The sequence below is a fragment of the Macrobrachium rosenbergii genome, chromosome 6 (genome assembly GCF_040412425.1).
Source record: "Macrobrachium rosenbergii isolate ZJJX-2024 chromosome 6, ASM4041242v1, whole genome shotgun sequence".
Classification (NCBI taxonomy): domain Eukaryota; kingdom Metazoa; phylum Arthropoda; class Malacostraca; order Decapoda; family Palaemonidae; genus Macrobrachium; species Macrobrachium rosenbergii.
Window position 1 is genome coordinate 1,905,205 of NC_089746.1, and position 15,916 is coordinate 1,921,120.

At 39.5% G+C, this 15,916-nt stretch overlaps 2 protein-coding genes across 4 annotated transcripts in view; one reads left to right on the forward strand and one right to left on the reverse strand.

The window, feature by feature from the left end:
* Positions 1–3,954, reverse strand: part of LOC136839107 (gigaxonin-like) — a 268,846-nt gene extending 264,892 nt beyond the window's left edge. The window contains exon 1 of one of the 3 annotated variants that reach the window (XM_067104756.1): positions 3,821–3,954. The gene's annotated coding sequence lies outside the window, so the exon portion shown is untranslated. Of the gene's footprint in view, positions 1–3,685 lie in introns of all 3 variants that reach the window. The other 2 variants (XM_067104754.1, XM_067104755.1) reach the window with 2 other exon arrangements.
* A 6,710-nt stretch (positions 3,955–10,664) lies between these two features.
* LOC136839110 (beta-1,3-galactosyltransferase 1-like) overlaps positions 10,665–15,916 on the forward strand; it is a 132,328-nt gene continuing 127,076 nt past the window's right edge. The window contains exon 1 of the mRNA XM_067104765.1: positions 10,665–11,097. The gene's annotated coding sequence lies outside the window, so the exon portion shown is untranslated. The remainder of the gene's footprint in view (positions 11,098–15,916) is intronic.

Genomic DNA, 15,916 nt, shown 5'->3' on the forward strand with positions numbered 1-15,916 from the left:
TAAGAGAGAAACACTCACCAGAGCCCCTGGCGATCTCTTAATCATTCGACATGTCCTGTCCAGTCCGATGACCAGACCAGGAACTTAGGCCTCCATATTATGGGCCAGAATGGGAACCAGAACGTTCCCAGTCCCAAGCTACGAACCTGTCCAAAGAACCCCTTGTAGAGGTTGCACCTGTGCAGTCAGCAATGGGAGTAGCAGTACCGTGGTACAGCTAGTGAGAAACCATGGATGGTACCGATAGCCTAGGTATGTAACCTGCTGGGGTTGGTACCGGTACACCGGGGGTCCGAAGAACCCCGAGTAGAGGTTGCACTCGTGAGTTCAGCAACGGGAGCAGCAGTACCACTAGTGCGAGACCACTGTTGGTACTGAAGGACCCTGGGTAGCAGTTGCACCCATGCGCTTGGCAATGGGAGCAGCAGTACTGCTACCAGGAGACCAGGGCTGGTACTAAAGGCCCTGGTAGGAAGCCTACTGGGGTCAGTACCGGTACTCCGGGGGTCCAAAGACCGCCAGGTAGTGGTTGCATCCATGGGCTCGGCAACGAGAGCAGAGGTACCTCTGTATCGCTAGTGAGTGACCAGGCCTGGTACTTGTGGACCAGTACCAGGTACAGTACTGGTGGTATGGGGAGGTGGACGACAGGGGCCGGTAACAGTACACTGGGATTCCACAGAACCTCGGGTAGCAGTTGAACCAGTGTGCAAGGCAATGGGAGTACAAGGCAACCTTCCCCTTCCTCTGCTTGCTAGCTTGGAAGGGGGAGGAGGCAACAGCACTTGACGACGAAGATGAAGAACAAAGACAACAATGATGACTTCCTTCTCCTCTTCTTGAATCTGCTGAGTGCACCTTCAGCAACAACCTGTAGAGGAGAACATCACTTAAAGATGATGTACAGCATACAGCAGTACCTGGGAACTCAATCCCAATACAGCACCGCATGAGGGGTTACTAAGGGAGTAGGAGCAGTCCTACAACTAGCAGACACTGTAGTCGATAAGTTGTCCCGGGCACGGTCGGAGCAGATGACAGCAAGCCCCTCAAGCCTAAGAGTGATCATTAAGTTCAAAAGACACTCTGCTCTCATATGAGGCCTAGAGTGGCACATAACTCTCCAAGGCCCTCGGCCTCCACAACACCTGAAAAAATGTCGGGTTATATTGTTTATTACACTCATGTTGCAGTGTGACTTACAATAATAAATAAAGATCAATCTCAAAAAAAAAAGAGGGAAACTGAATACACGGTCTGTCCTAACCTGGACAGCGCCTAACCCTGCGGTTTCCTCTTCAAAAGGCTAGTGATTGAGGGGTCTGTATAAAACACAAACAGTAATCAAACAAAAATATATAAAAAACCAAAATAAAAGAAAGCAAATGGCAGTCAGGCAGAGAACTCAAGACGTGTTCACACAACAGCAACTGAAAGCAAAATGGAGTGCAGAGCGAAGCATGGGCAGGGCTTCCCCCACCTACCATTGGTAGTTGATGACCTTGTCTGAAAGTAAATGGCCATCCCAGCCCATGTCCGCAAGCTAAATCCTACGTAAAGACCGCAGGTTCGTATCTGTGTAAGAATAATTAGTTATTCATTTCATCTAGAAACCCTTGATTACCCTATTAAAGGCTATAATGTCTAATATAACAGGGAAGCCTCAGTGAAAAGCCTCCCATGGTCGGATAGGACCTGTCATCTTTGGTGAGGTTAGGTTAGGAATCTCAAGTTACTGTAGGCCCCATTCCTGTTTATTACTCCTTTTCAACGAAACTTTGGCAATTCTAAGTTGGCTGTCCACGGTGAGCTAGAATATGGCAATTGGCGTTTTTCTGTGTTATTTTACTTGCTTTACAAGAATTTAAGTAATTTTGTCCGGCCGGCTGTACCTAAAGTAATATTTGAAGACTTTGGATTACCTAGCGCGGTGGGTCTAAGCTGGCATCCTTTGCCACCACCCCCTCCATAATTAATGTGGCAAAATAACTAAACTGTAATTGACCTTTGAAGACTACTACACAACTTTAGAATTGCCCAAATTTTTACTTTAGTACTTGGCACCCCACTGGCATAAATGTCAAAATATAATGACTTAAACACCTTGGTAATTGTAACCTCGAGACAGATTTAGGGTGCCTTTCAGGTCTAAGCTGGCATCCAACTGGCATAAATGTCAAGCAATGAGAACGGTCTTAAACATCACCCCCTCCATAACTAATCTTCGCAACATCAAAGTCAACTAAGAACAGGTTGTAATCAAAGTAAACACCCCTAACATCAAAGTCAACCCCCAGGGTTGGTATTTTTCTTTTGCCTAACATCAAAGTCAACTATTGAGAACAGGTGTTTTACTGGTTACATCAAAGTCAACTCTGAGAACAGGTCTTAGCCTAACATCAAAGTCAACTATTGAGAACAGGTAGCTATGAGAACAGGTCTTAGCCTAACATCAAAGTCAGCTATTGAAACAGGTCATCAAAGATCCTTCAACATCAAAGTCAACTATTGAGAACAGGTCTTCGCCTAACATCAAAGTCAACTATTGAGAACAGGTCTTCGCCTAACATCAAAGTCAACTATTGAGAACAGGTCTTCGCCTAACATCAAAGTCAACTACTGAGAACAGGTCTTCGCCTAACATCAAAGTCAACTATTGAGAACAGGTCTTCGCCTAACATCAAAGTCAACTACTGAGAACAGGTCTTAGCCTAACATCAAGTCAACTATGAGAACAGGTCTTACTTTAACATCTTCAACTAGGTCAATTGACATCAGTTATTGGAGAACAGGTCTTATCAAAGTCAACTACTGAGAACAGGTCGGCAATACAAAATCTTATTCAAAGTCACTTTGAGAACAGGTCTTAATCAACTTCTTGTAGGTCTTCGCCTAACATCAAAGTCAACTAAGAACAGGTCTTCGCCTAAAATAACAAAGTCAACTAGGAGAACAGGTCTTCAATTGCCAAAGTCAACTATTGAGAACAGGTCTTCGCCTAACATCAAAGTCAACTATTGAGAACAGGTCACACTGAGAACAGGTCTGACATCAAAAGTCAACTACTGAGAACAGGTCTTAATTAAAATCAAAGTCAACTACTGAGAACAGGTCTTTACACCCCAACATCAAAAGTCAACTATTGAGAACAGGTCTTCAACATCAAAGTCAAATGTCAAAAGGTCTTCGCTAACATCAAGTCAACTACTAGAACAGGTAATGACTTCAACACCTTGGTAAAGTCAACTGTAACCATCAAAGTCAACTATTGAGACAGATTTGAGTCTGCCATTTCATCTTCAGCAAATCAAAGTCAACTACTGAGATTTCGCCTAACATCAAAGTCAACTATTGAGAACAGGTCAAGTTAAAAAAACGAACAAATTTCAATCATTCCTCCCACCCAAAAACCTGGGTTTACCACTAGGGCCAACCATTATCACTAGGCCTGTACGAGAAGCACCCTATGTAAATCAATATCAAATACGCCAGTGACAACAAAATTACGGCAGCCTATCAGGAAGGACCATTCATTACCAGTTTTTGACCGGCTGCCCTAGAGTATATAATACTTCATGCGAGAATAAGGTTGGTTGCTTCATCTAGGAGAGGATAAAACTACCACCAGTCAGCTGTGTATATATTTACCCACACTGTAACTGAAACCATCTCAAACGAGTAGTACCTAATGTAAATTTACCCGAAGTTATCTGTCACGGGGTAAGCTCTTGGTTGTATGCCGGATTTTAATGATTATCCTGCAGATTTTAAAACCTGTAGTGAAGTGATAAAAAAGTGTTCGGAGCAGGACTCGCAGTACCTGCAATAGTTTTTATGGGTGTAGTAGTAACAGTAGTAACAGGAGGAGTTGAACTTGTAACGGCTCCCACTTTCACTCCGATATGCATGGACCTGTACGTATTTCACTCCGTCAGCCTCCCGACTGCCCCAAAGTTCTTCCAGTAGTTGATTTCAGTCTGCAGTGCTTCTTTCCTCAGTTGTGAAAAAGAGGTCCCACATCTAAATTTTTTTCTTTACATGGAGAACGCTGAGCAGATTTCTTCTTTATATCTTTTGGACATCAGGCTCTAACGGATTCGATATACTATGTCTATGTCTATGTCTGACGGTTTATCAAGTATCCCTTCTTTCGCTATTAAGCGTTCAGACAGGATTTCAAATAACTTATATTTTAGTTAAAAATTACAAAGTTTAAAAGTCTATGTAATGTAAGAGGGTTAATTGCATTTGTCTCAGTATTATAGCTGAGTGAAAATAAATGGGTTTTCAATAGCTTTTGAACTGAAAGATATTTTCAGCACACTTAACTGATACCGGAAGTTGATTATACAATCTAGGAGCACAGTGCTTAAAAGTTCTCGTACCCAGAGTGGTCGTTGCACGAGGCTCATCAAGTCTGAAATCATCACGGGAAAGGCGTGTATGAACACCAGGCCCAACTACGTATCTTTCAGGCAACCTTTAAGATACAATGGCTCTCCCGTGCTAATAGCTTGATATGTTAAGACGCAAAGTTTAAAAATAATCCTTGCTTTAACTGGTAACCAGTGTAATTTAATTAAGGTTGGAGTAATATGTTCTCTCGGGGATATACCAACAATTAGTCTAGCAGCTCTATTCAAAATCATTTGAAGTTTCTTCAGTCGATAATTAGGTAAGTTGTAATACAACGAGTTACAATAGTCTACTCTACTAACTACCAAACTATTAATTAGCAGCTTAGTGGCATCTTCGTTAAGATATTTTCTAATGGATGCGATATTCCTCAGATGATAATTTGCGGTCCCTAACCACATTGTTAATATGTTCATCAAATGTCAAAGAACCATCAACTACTACCCCGAGATCTCTGACTTTATCAGTTAACAAAATATTCTCCTTATTGATGGAGATGCTATTAACGTTATCAAACCTTCTTAAAGTTATATTTAGTGCCAATTAGAATACATTCAGTTTTATTTTCATTTAGTTTCAGCTTTTCTTTTGCATCCATTTCAGAAACATCTGCCATGAGTCTATCAATAACAGCTTGATCTTCAATCATGTCATCCACTATTAAATAAAACTGGGTGTCATCAGCAAAAATTTACATTGAACGCCATGTAATTTAAATATCCAAGACAACTCGATTGTATAAATACTAAAAAGAACCGGGCCAAGTACGCTTCCTTGTGGAACACCCGTGGTGAGCTTTCTACTTTCAGAATATCTATCTTTAACCTTCACCTTGAAAGATCTATTCGATAAATAGTTATTAAACCATTTAAGAGCATCCCCATCGATCCCAATAGCAGTCATATCCTCTATTAACACTTCATGAACCACTGTATCAAAAGCAGCGCTAAGATCTAGGAGAATAAGCAAGCTACATTTACCGTCATCAGAGAAACCTAACAAATCATTAATTACGGCACAAAGAGCTGTTTCAGTAGAATGGAATTTCCGATAAGCCGACTGGTCTTCAGGAATAGCTCCAATACTTTCAAGTGCTGACTGAGTTGATCTAAAACGGAAGTCTCGATCATTTTTGACAAAAAGACAAGTTAGAAATTGGTCTGTAAGATTTCAATTCTTGATGATCAGGGATCCTTTAAGAGATGGTTTAATGATAGCAACTTTTCAGAGGACGGGACTAAGCTCTTAGTAATACTCAAGTTGACTATACGAAGCTGCAATTGCAATAACCTATCTATGTTCGGGGCATCGATGACCTCATTTATTGGAAAAGGATCGTTACTGCAATAAGAGCGGCCAGAACTAATGAACATAGTTTTGTAAGCATCGAGTGAAATTGGCTCAAACTGCAAAACTTTGAGAAAGGAAAATCAGGAAAGTAAGGATAGGGGCAAGAAACATCAGTTGTGAAGTTACAAAGTAAACAGGCAACCTTTGACTCAAAGAATTCAGCAAATTCATTTGCCAATTCAAGCTCAGACCTCCCGTCTGGTAAAACATGCCTCTTAATTTTCCCTAAAAGTTCATCGAACACAGAATACAGCCTTTTGATATTGGACCCAACCTCAGTTACTTTTTCATTATAATATGTCTTCTTTACATTTCTTAATAATCTATTTACCTCATTCCTAGCTTCCACATATAACATTCGATTTCTCTTTGTTTATGCTTATGCCAACGTGACTCTGCCAACCTCCGTTTTTTTTCCTAGCCTCCTAATTGCAGCATTGAACCATGGGGAGCTGTCTTTTATAACAATATCTTTCTCTACCACAGGGCACATTTTATCATATTCTTTAGAAAATACAGAAAAATACAAAGCAACAAGACAGACCACACATTCACCTACCGAAATATTTCTGCTACTATTTAAGTCAGTACATCCACAGGGTTCATTATATTTTTCTTCAATAACAGTAACACCCACATCTATTAGTACAGTAGAGTCCAATAACCGTTTGTTCCTAAATGTTATTTTAGTCCTAAGTTTACTTGGTAATAAGACTGAAATATCAAACATAATAAGCCTGTGGTAAAAAGAGATAGAAAAATCTGGCTCCACTATCAAATTCATAAAGTAATTATCACCCGCACAACAAAACACAGCATCCAAAATATGATCTGACCTAGAGGTAGATACATTCACCTTATTAACAAAATTCATATTGTTCATTATATCAATAAACTTCTTTACATTTGTATCTCTATAATCCTCTAACCACATATTAAAATCTCCACATATATATACATTACATTTTCATTTTCAAAACAATCCAACAATACAGAAAAGTCTTCTAAAAACATAGCCCTGCTTAGCTGAGGAGGACGATATACTACTAAAAATAAAAACTGTACATTATAGGCCTTAAACTCCAAGGCTAAATACTCAAAACTCACAAATGCTCCAACAACCCTAATTCTAACGCTTGTAAATGCTTTGGATAAAAAAACAATGCCAACCCCACCTCCCTGACCAAAATTACGTGGTGTGTGAAAAGTTTATGAGTGTCCGGCAATAGTTCATTAATTTTCAAATTATCAGTAGCACTTAGCCATGTTTCTGTTATAGCGAACACATCTATTCCTTGTTCACAGATTAATTCTCTTAATTCTGTTGTCTTGTTGCGTACTGACTGCGCATTCAGTAAGGCACATTTTTATTCTTCTATTACTGGAATCCATGATCAGTCTGTTGAGCAATTCGCTTCCTCTCAGCAACATTCGATGGACAATTCCAGTCAAAAACAGTATGTTCATTATCGGAGAGGTTCATTCGCGCACAATGATGACATTTCAAACTTTCAGACTGACACTGCCTTGTCTCATGGTCAGTTCCGTTACAGCGTCCACATATCCGAGATCCATTTGAAGCCTTGACTCTACATTTGGACTCAAAATGACCATATCCTTGACAGTAGTTACATATTATAACATGATAACTATCCCATACCTTATGTCGACCAAAGTTGGTGAAAAGTATATCTCCATTTTCATATATCCTGCGTCTAATGATAGGTGTACATTTAAAAGTATAATTATACGATTTACCATCTTTAGCTTCTCTAGTTGATACTAGTTTCATATCATCTGGACTTACATTAATACCTTTGAAATATATTATTCTTCTTCAAAATCGCAGGCAGGACGTCGTCTATCTGTTCTTGATTACTAACATTGGCAACGGTGATTTTAGGCGACATCTTTTGAAGTACAGTTGAACATAATTTATGGTCATCAGCTGTCTGGTCCAGAGTTCGTTTAGCATTTTCTCTTGCCTTCTTGTCTGGAAAGTCAACGACCAGTGAACCTTTTTCGTAGGCTTTACATTACTAATTTGAATATTCCCAAGGACTTTTGTTAATACACCTTTCTTCTCTTCCATTGTGGTAGCTTCATTCTCATCTTCATCAGCAATCAAAATCAAATTTCTCTCTTTCACCACGTCAGAATAACTTGGTTTCAAATCCTGCATTCTAACTTTATTTAGTACGTGACACGTACCATGTGCTAACTTGTTTCTACTATCTTGAGAAGGAATCCAAGTTCAAAAATGATGGTAGAGTCTCTGGTAATTATGCAAGTAACTTATCATGTAACAAAGAATGCAGTTCAGATGAGGTCAAATGTATAAGCTGTACGAGACAAAAGAAATTACAAAGCTTTGGACGCGGAAATAAGAATAGCAGTTGTTCTCATCTTAAAATTCTTAAGAGAACTCAAGTAGCTAGTTTCGAACATACCAGGTATGCTTCAAATACTTAGATTAGGGGAATCTCTTTTGCTGTAATTACACACCTCCATGGTAAGCATGTTTATTATACCTCTGGAAACAATTGATAGAGTAAGCGAGAAAAATATATATCTTGACAACCCTAACGTATATGTAGTTGTTTTTAAGGAGTTTTAGGTTTATACTGTAATGCTGATTGTGCACAACCTCGACTGATCATGTACAATATCGCATTTCAAGGGTTCTGTAATAACAGTGTATCAGATATTAGTGTTTGAGAAGTGAACCATCTCTCAGGCACATTTAGAATGATTGCTGAAAAAATGTGATTAATGAAGTGAATTTTAGGAATGTATATAAAATTTCTCTCAGCATGTTCTGATTAATAAAGTAATTCGGAAAATAAATGAAGGTGTAAATATTCCATGAGATCATAATAACCTACATCTATTGGAGTGGGCTGTGTAAATTGTCTCATGAATGTACATAATTGGGCGAATAAAAGCGAATATGATAATAGCCTACGTGTCGTTGATGGAGAAATTTGAACCTAATGAACGAAAAACCGCAAACAGATTAAATGGTGACGGTTAAAGGCTGAAACTGAACGGAAAGAATGTGGAATGTTACGACCCGTTACGGTTACTCGATAAGGAGGAAAACCGAATGTAAACATAAGAAAATCCGAGAAGCGGCAATGTGTGCATATAAATTATATAGACTTCTTGATGGTTTAACTAGTAACGTGAAGGAGAAAGGCTCCCGGTGGTTTCAGTCATCAAGAGCGAACTGATATTTTTCTTGAATTTCTCAAACAAAAAGTTTAGGATATAGGCTAACTATCACAGAGCTGAATAGTGTAATACTGAACCTAATGCCAGTGAAAGACAATCAAAATTTAATGGGGTAGAGAACGATAACGTTATTATGAGTACTGAAAGTCAAAGAAAACAATCTGCAATCATTCCGATGTCAATATCTGAAAATGCTGTACTGGAAAATTTTTCATGCCTTACTAATATATAGGTGAAGGTATGAATACTGAGTGCACATTACTTATGTCTAAGAAAATAGCCACTGTTAAATCCGTTTTGAAAAGTGCACTTGATTATTACAGTTTTAGGTCCACAGACCTGTTTCGAATTTATCATTTATGCCCAAAATGCTAAGATATTTGATTCATGAACATTTAATTATTCACTTGGAAAGGGTAAATGCTTTGCCGGAGGATAATCAGTCAGGTTATTAACAATTATATTTTACCGACTGTTGTATGCACTGTTGTAAATGACCCATTGGGAATGTTAGATGAAGGTAAATGTGGTATCCTGGTCTTCCTCGATTTCAGTGCGGTTTTTTATACAGTTGGGCAAGAACCACCCCAAAATGACTTGCGATCCACTGGAATGGTTGAATATCTGAAAGGTAGCTTGTACGACAGAAATTACTGTGACAAGATTGGAAACTCTTATTCATCTTATAAAACATTTAGAAGAGGAGTGCCGAGAGGAAGCGTGTAAGGTCCAGTCCTATTTTGTATGATAAATACGACTGGATTGTAGAACTTACTGATGAGATAAGGGGTAAAGTTCAAATTATTTGTGGATGACATCCATGAGTTTAATCTCTTCATAAACGACACCAGGAATACCAGTGAGACACTTAATTTTCTTAACAATGTTAAAGAATGGATGACATTCAAGTAGCTAAACCTGGAAGAAAATGAAATTGATTTTATGATGGTGATGAACTTTAGAATCATGGAAATATTAAGCTGAAAATAAATGGTAATCCAGTTCTGACTGCCAGTATAGTTCGTGACAAAGTTGTATTCCAGGAATGTAATTTATCTCTCAGTACTCAAGTCAATTATGCTTTAGAGTTTAAGGGTTACTGGCCATCATAGAATTGTTGCCGTTGTTAAACAATGATCTCAAAGAGTGTTCTATTAAAAACATCAGATTATTCTGTCATTAATAGTGCAGACTATTGCAACTCCATCACAATAAAGATGATACAACTTAAGAAATTGCAAAATATATAAAATGTTGTGATTAATAACGTGCGTTGCCAGAATAATGTTTAAAATGTGTGATGACTTATCAAGCTGTCAAGACTGGATGTCCAATATATGAAAGACTCGTGGGCATAATCCTACAGCCTAAAAAGATACACTCCAAGTTTGCAGCCCCAAATTGTACAACAAGCTCCCATTTGATATCAGAAGAATTGAAAATATCAAGTCTTTCATGAAATTTTATGCAATCTGTTTGTTTGAGAGATTCCCAGGGTGTCCGTGTTGACCTAGGTTATGTAATGTTCTACACTTTGTATGTGTGCCAGAACATTCAATAGCTGGTTGGAGAAGAGGGCAAGGTAAGCCAAGTCTCAAGGCACCAACTATCTCGCACGGACATATTCGAGTGTTTTATTGGAAGAAGAAATACAGCTTAACAAGAAATCTCAAGTGTTGTGCTTTAAGAAGGGAGTTGCTCAAAGGAAAATCAGTGTTGAAAATAAACCTTATATTTTTATATTTTCAAAGTGTTTTAATAATTACTTTAGAACTTAGTACACACCAAATTGCTGACCGTTACAGGATATTTTGAGCAGCAATGCTTCAGTGAGCCTCACTGATTTTTACTGTGCTAAAGTTCGTGGTAGCAACAAAACCAGATGGACTTAGAGGGAGGAGATTTGAGAGATTTTGTCATAGAACAGGGAGATCTAGCCCAGGCAGAGCGACAGAGAGAAAGAGAAGCAGCAAGGGAGGAGGACTGAAGAAACAGAGCTTACAAGAAGCAAGAGAAGAGGTTGAAAGGCAGCATGCCCATGAACTGCAGTTATTAAGACTCAAGGCAGAAGTTGGGAGTGGAACTCCATAGAGACAGGTAAGCAGCAACAGCATATTAGTAATTACCGCAAATCCAAAATGACCAGATTTGATGGGAAGCATGATAACAAGGACACTTTCATTGAAAGTTTTGAGAGGTTTGAAGACAGAACAAGGTTGGCCTAGGGATGAAAGGACTATTTTCCTCAGCCCATTACTAACAGGTAAGGGTCTTTAAGTTTTTCCATTACGCCTTCTAACGAAGCCCTGAACTATGATAGGCTAAAGAGAGGGTTTAGGTAGAAATATCCAGAGACTAAACCAGAACAAGGTGAGACTACATATCAGTTTATAGCTAGGCTACAGAGACAGTAGAACAGGTGGACTGAAATGGGTGAATGCAGAAAACAATTGGTATTATTTTAGAAAGGAACCAGCCCAAAATGACATGAAAAAATATGTTTTTCTAGGTGATTTTGATGTGTTTTACAAATATCACCTTCATTTTCCTCGAAATTAACGGTTTTAGACTTCACTCAGGAGCACCTACAGTTTCCGGGCCCAACTCGCCGACTGAAATCGAAGAACACCAAAAACCAACATGTCGTGCTTGCCAAGAATCTTTAAATATGCGGATAAGGCGTGAAGCGCTTCCGCCATGTAACCCCTGTTCATAGCTAGCAGCGCAACATTACCTCTTGCCAGAAACAATAAACAACATGTTGGTTTTGGTGTTCTTCCGCCGATTTTGGTCGGCGGTCGAGTGGCCCGGGAAACTGTAGGTGCTCCAAAAACCGTTAATTTCGAGGAAAATGAAGGTGATATTCGGTCACCTAAAAACATATTTTTCATGTCATTTTGGGCTGGTTCAAAAATTTACCAAACAATTTGTGCTTAGCCGACTTGTTCAGCAGGGAAACAGTTTGTCAACACTTGTTTGACCGAGATGGTACTATTTCTCAAAGAAAGAGTATTGATGAGATGGTGAAGCTTGCTGAATTGTACCTAGAAGCTAGAAGCATAAGCATAAGGATAAGCATAGTGGAAGCCAGGAGCCAACGAAGAAGTCTAGCAGGAATATCCAGAAACCCAAGGACTACAAGACAGCCAAGCAGAAGCAGACTGACAAGAGTGAAGGTAGGAGCTTTGTGCGTCACAAATCATGACACCTAGCCAAAAACATTGGTTACTAAAAATAAGTGCAAGCAGAAACTCAAGCAAAGGCAGCGATAGCTACAGTAATGAAGAACCAAGGGAGATGACCACTATCATAATTTGTGAGGACGTTGACATAACCCAAATTGGAAGACTGTGTTGAAGGTGGTTAGCTGAAGCTGGCTGACAGAGTTAAACTACCTGTTGTGTTAGGAGCATGCGGATCTGAGGAGCAAAGGAAGAAGCACTAAAATTTACCAGTTATTAGTGTAGGTTATGTAGGCAAGGAGAAAACAGCTGTGCTATGAGATACATATGTGCATTTTCAGTTGTTAATAGATATTTTGTAACAGGACCAAATGACCGAGAAGAAATGGGTCTGTTCATTCAGTGAAGAGACAGCTGAGCCTGAGATGGTCGAGAAAGCTGCAGGGACGGACGATCAAAAGGAAAAGCCAAATGGAAATAATGTGGAAATAGATCTGGCAAAGTTTAGTACAGGTCAACTATCACTAATCCGGCATCACTGGGACCTGCAGGACGCCGGATTAGTGATTTTCTCAGGCTGGTTAGGTTAGAATCATAGAAGGTATATTATACCTGGAGTTGCGATCTCTATACCAGTACTACATAGTTTGGTGGTCTTCCACCAGGGCGGCACCGCAAAGCCTTGCAGCCATCTTTAAAGATCTGGTAACCTGCAAACTGAACAGGGCCTTAGTGCAATTGTGAATTTTTTTTATTGTTAATGTTAAATGAGTAAGTGTTTAGTGAATGTTTGGGGTTTAGTGCATAAGTGTTTAGAGAATGTTTATAAGTAAGTGCTAGTTTAGGGTTTAGTGAATTTTTTGTGAATGTAAGTGAATGTTTAGTGTGCAAGTATTCAGTGAATGTTCAGTGAGTGTTTAGGGTTTAGTGAATCTTTTGTGAATGTTAGTGAATGTTTATTGTGTAAGTATTCAGTGAATGTTTAGTGAGTGTTTAGGGTTTAGCAAATCTTTTGTGAATGTTAGTGAATGTTTAGTGTGTAAGTATTCAGTGAATGTCTTGTGAATGTTAGTGTTTAGTGAATGTTTTGTGTGTAAGTATTTAGTGAATGTTTAGTGAGTGTTTAGGGTTTAATGAATGTTTAATGTGTGTTTAGCGAGTGTTTAGGGTTTAGTGAAGGTTTAGTGAATGTTGGTGTTTAGTGAATGTTTAGTGTGTAAGTATTCAATGAATGTTTAGTGTGCAATTATTCAGTGAATGTTTAGTGAGTGTTTAGGGTTTAGTGAATGTTAGTGTTTAGTGAGTGTTTAGGGTTTAGTGAATGTTTAGTGTGTGTTTAGTGAGTGCTTAGTTTTATTGAATGTTAGTGTTAGTGAATGTTTAGTGCGTAAGTATTCAGTGACTGTTATTGAGTATTTAGGGTTTAGTGAATGTTTTGTGAATATCTAGGAGTAAGTGTTTAGTGAATGTTTTGTGAATATCTAGGAGTAAGTGTTTAGTGAATGTTTTGTGAATATCTAGGAGTAAGTGTTTAGTGAATGTTTAGTTTAGGGTTCAGTGAATTTTGGTGAATGTTTAGCATGTAAGTATTCAGTGAATGTTTAGTGAGTGTTTAGGGTTTAGTGAATGTTTTTTTTGTGAATATTTAGGAGTAAGTTTTTAGTGAATGTTTAGTTTAGGGTTTAGTGAATGTTTAGTTTAGGGTTTAGTGAATGTTTAGTGTGTAAGTTAGTGAATGTTTAGTGAGTGTTTAGGGTTTAGTGAATGCTTTGTGAATATTTAGTTTAGGGTTTAGTGAATGTTTAGTTCAGGGTTTAGTGAATTTTTCCTGAATGTTAGTGAAAGTTTAGTGAGTGTTTAGGGTTTAGTGAATGTTTTGTGAATATTGGTGTTTAGTGAATGTCTAGTGTGTAAGCACTCAGTGAATGTTTAGTGAATGCTTAGGGTTTAAAGAATGGTAGTGTTCAGTGAATGTTTTGTGTGTAATGTGTAAGTATTCAGTGAACATTTAGCGAGTGTTTAGGGTTTAGTGAATGTTTTGTGAATGTTTAGTAGTGTTCAGTGAATGTTAGTGAGTGTTTAGTGAATGTCTTGTGAAATTTAGTGTTTGGTGAATGTTTAGTGTGTAAGTGTTTAGTGAGTGTTTAATGAGTGATTAGTGAATGTCCACTGACTGTTTAGTGTTTAATATGTGTTTAGGGATTTAATGAGCATTTAGGGTTTAGCGAGTATTTAGTGTTTAATGAGTTAGGGTTTAGTGAGTGCTTAGTGAAAGATTAGTGTGTTTAGTGTATAGTGAGTGTTTAGTGTACAGTGAGTACTTAATGATTGTTTAGTGTATAGTGAGAGTTTAGTGAATGTTTAGTGAGTGATTAGTGTTTAACGAATGCTTAGGTTGAAGTGAGTGTTTAGTGAACGTTTACTGAGTGTTTAGGGTACAGTGAGTAGTTAGTGGGTGTTTAATGTTTTATGAGTGTTTAGTGAGAGTTTAGTGTATAGTGCCTAGTGAGTGTTATGGTCTCTTTGTCTCTCCAATATCTCTAAGGTCCTTCCCATACTCTCCCCTATCTCTATAGTCTCTCCCTCTTTCCCCTATCTCTACAGTCCCTCCATCTCCCTCTCTCCCCTATCTCTATGGTCTTGGGCCAGCCCTATGAGAGCTGTTAATCAGCTCAGTGGTCTGGTTAAACTAAGGTATACTTAACTTCTCCCTCTCTCCCCTATCTCTATAGTCCCTCCCTCTCTCCCCTATCTCCGTGGTCTCTCCCTATCTCTATGGTCTCTCCCTCTCTCCCCTATCTCTATAGTCCCTCCCTCTCTCCCCTACCTCCGTGGTCTCTCCCTATCTCTATGGTCTCTCCCTCTCTCCCCTATCCCTACAGTCCCTCCCTCTCTCTCCTATCTCTATGGTATCTCCCTCCCTCTCCCTCTCTCCCTATCTCTATGGTCCCTCCCTCCTCCTCTCTCCCCTATCTCTATGGTCCCTTCCTCTTCCTCTCTCCCCTATCTCTATGGTCTGTCCATCTCTCCCCTATCTCTATGGTCTCTCCCTCTCTCCCCTATCTCTACAATCTCTTCCTCTCTCACCTATCTCTGTGGTCTCTCCCATCCTCTCTCCCCTAACTCTATGGTCTCTCCCTATCTCCCCCATCTCTACTCCCTCCCTCTCCCTCTCTCCCGTATCTCTACAGTCCCTCCCTCTTCCTCTCTCCCCATCTCTATGGTCATTTCCTCTTCCTCTCTCCCCTATCTCTAAGGTCTCTCCCTCTCTCCCTATCTCTATGGTCTCTCCCTCTCTCCCCTGTCTCTATGGTCTCTCCGTCTCGCCCCTATCTACAGTCTCTCCCTTTCTCCCCTATCTCTATGGTCTCGTTTCTCCCTCTCTCCCCTATCCTTATGGTCTCTCCCCTAACTCTAGGGTTTCGGTCTCTCTCCCCTATTTCTATGGTCTCGGTCTCTCCCTCTCTCCCTATATCTATGGTCTCGGTCTCTCCCTCTATCACCCTATCTCTATGGTCTCCCTCTCCTATGGTCTCTCCCTCTCTCCCCTATCTCACAGTCTCTCCCTCTCTCCCCTATCCCTCTGGTCCCTCCCTCTCCCTCTCTCCCCTACCTCTACAGTCTCTCCCTCTCTCCCCTATGCCTATGGTCTCTCCCTCTCTCCACTATCTCCACGGTCTCTCCCTCTCACCCTGTCTCTATGGTCCCACCCTCTCTCCCTATCTCAACAGTCT